Raw genomic sequence first — 2960 nt, forward strand, 5'->3', positions numbered from 1 at the left:
GCAATTTTGCACAATCATTTATTTTATGCGATGGCAAGGGACCGCATAAAAAAAGTCTCACCAAGAAAAATTGAAAAAGCTTTATGAAAAAGTAAGAGAAAGTGTTCCAAACTAAATAAAAAATTAAAGCTAACATTTATACTAAAACAAATATATTTCCTTATTTTAAAAACGATTTTAACATCAAAAATTTTGCTAACATAATACTTAACAGCCTTACGAAAAGCTATGTGTAAATAAAAAACATTAAAAAAATGTTAGGTTCTTATTTAAAACATAAGTTTACTCTGAAAACTTCGCACTTGTTAGGTAGTGCAATATGTGTTGAAATTGGCTGATATCATACACCGCACAAAAGAAGGATCGCACAAAACAAAAGGCATACAAATAAAAAACCGCACAAATAAAGGCGCGCAATAAAATCGCATACAAAAAGACCGCACAAAAACAGGTTTGTACTCAGTTATTTTGCCCTATTGGTATTTTCCACTACCACCCATTGGTACTGTAAGACATTTTATCGTTACAAAACTTATGGATTCAATTTCTTTTATTTATAGTAAGGGTACTCATATATACGCGGAAGTTTCATATTTGGGCAATTGGGCAACTTTGCGCCATGTGTTTCATGAGAACAATTTTATATTTTATGCAATTTCTGACATTTAATTATTTGAGTATAGTACATAATTTCTAAAGTTGAACAATTGAAACTCAAATTTGAGTAAATATTTAAGTCTTACCGCAGTTATTTCGAAAAAGCGTTGAGCACAAAACAAAATAAATGTAAAAAAAATAGTTGATTGAGGGTTGCACAGCACACTGCGCAAAGGTGCGCTATAAAATTGCCGCGCAAAGTTTCCCGTTTTGTGCAAATGGCTTTCCATACAAATTTTGACATTTCATTTGCGAGGGTTTAAAATTCCACAGTTTGCGCAGTTTGCGAGAGTTTTGCGCATTTAAATGAGTACCCTTAGTATATTGCTTAGGCTCCGGGAATTAATGTTTATCTTTTATCTGTCTGATTCCCTTATATACACCTTTTTCCCACACATACATAGACACACATATATATATATGTATATGTATGTATGTCTAAATATTCATATGTATAAATCCTTTCGTTTAACATTATTTCTTACTCGTGGCACTCTTTCCTAACTAGATATATTCAGACATCCAACATTTTTAGCTCCAATAGTCCTCCAGTCATTGTATTAATAGAAGGTCCAGTTGAAATTTCCGTTAGAATTAAACAAAGCACTCCGAAAGTCTAAAACGCTGTGGCCTCGAAACTTATTAAAATTTTTGGCGCGTATTTGCTTCGGATATATTTAACATTGAAGAAAATTTAACATTGGTCTGTAGCAGTCAGATGCATTAATACAATACATGCAATTAACACTATTATATTACTTTCGACATTCGACATTTATTCGCGTAACACAAAATGCCTTTGCTGTTTTGTTTAAATTTACGTTTTACTATTGTAACTTCATATACGTACAGAAGATGTATGTACATATGTACATAAATACATTTCTAGTTATCGATTTTCATTATTTTTGTGGATTTTTGGTGTTTTATTTCATTTTTCGCTTTTTAGTGGCGGTTTGGCGGTTGGTCATGCTTTGCCGCTTTTTTGGTTGTTTAGCGTCGTCTTCTTTTTGTTTTTTTTTTTGTTGTTTTAAACTGAAAATCACTCAAGTGCAAATTAAAAAAGCCACTACCTCAAAAAAAAAAACACTAGAATTAACGGTTGCTACGCACTAAAGCATTTGTTTTTTTTGCTTCGTTATTCGTAAACTGTGTGGTTACATAATCGCACGTTGTTTTGTATTAGGTACTTAATTGCTCCTGTTAAAGAACTTTTAAGCGGTAAGGTAGCGCACTTGTCTTGAAGCGTAAGTAGAGATTGAAATGAATGTTTTGATTCCGTTAACGTGTTGCACAGGTGTGAAGCGGAGCACAAAGTGTTTAGGTTTTTATAAGATTATACTACCGCTGCAAAACTAATGGAAGTAATGGAAAGGCTAACTTGGAAAACACGTTGAACAATCATGAAATCTCAAATGCAACGATGGCATTCTGCATTGAGAAGATCAAGATTGTGTGGCAAGAAGCAAAACTAGAGAGAATGCATAAATGAGTGCTACCGATTCGGCGGCTTCAAACATCGTGCGATATTATTGAAAACATAAATACCTGCATACTTCATTTTACATACAAATGTACATATATATATATATATTCAACGTACAAATACACATTTGTGCGTAAAGCATTTTATTAGAACAATTTGGTATTAAAATCTTTATGTCTACATATACACCATACATACATATGTATGTACATACATTTACATAAATAAATCAATAGAGGAACTATTCAAGAGCATGTTGGACTGCTGATGATTTTATCATCATACTGACCCCGGAAGGCAAAGCCGGAATTAGTAGCAGGCACTGCTCCATTAAAAGGTGTCTGTTCTAAAGCGGATAGTAAGTTTTACTTTACAAAAAAAAATATATTAGTTTGGTGCACATGCTTTAATATGCAGCAATGCTGATTTGAAAACCATAATAAATAAAGTTCTACAATTAAATATTTCCGTTATCGCTGCCACGTTTGCCACTCTCAAAACACAAAAACTTCCAAAACAGTTGGAGAAATACGCAAATGGTCCGGGATTGGACGCGTTAGTATGTACATACATATCGCTAGCTTAGAGTGAAAAGTTGCTAAGTCCATTTTCTCAAATCTTACAGCAGACGAAAAAACTTCTTCTAAACATTTTCGTTTAGTATTTTGCAAAACTTTTAATCAATGAATGAAACCGAAACCCAAACCGAAACCGTAACCGTTTAAAACCGTTTCGTTTTTCAAAACCGAAACCGAAACCGTAACCGTTATCTTGACCTGAAAAGGAACTATAACGAAACCATTTGAATCACAGGTTT

At 33.0% G+C, this 2960-nt stretch overlaps 1 protein-coding gene across 1 annotated transcript in view; it reads right to left on the reverse strand.

Moving 5' to 3' along the window:
- Window positions 1–2178, reverse strand: part of LOC118748199 — a gene marked incomplete in the record, with an annotated part of 60823 nt that extends 58645 nt beyond the window's left edge. Inside the window, 1 exon segment of the mRNA XM_036482583.1 lies at window positions 1154–2178.
- Window positions 2179–2960: the final 782 nt, after the last annotated feature.

Source organism: Rhagoletis pomonella, unplaced genomic scaffold (assembly GCF_013731165.1).
Source record: "Rhagoletis pomonella isolate Grant_MI unplaced genomic scaffold, Rhpom_1.0 Rhpom_scaffold_00012, whole genome shotgun sequence".
Classification (NCBI taxonomy): domain Eukaryota; kingdom Metazoa; phylum Arthropoda; class Insecta; order Diptera; family Tephritidae; genus Rhagoletis; species Rhagoletis pomonella.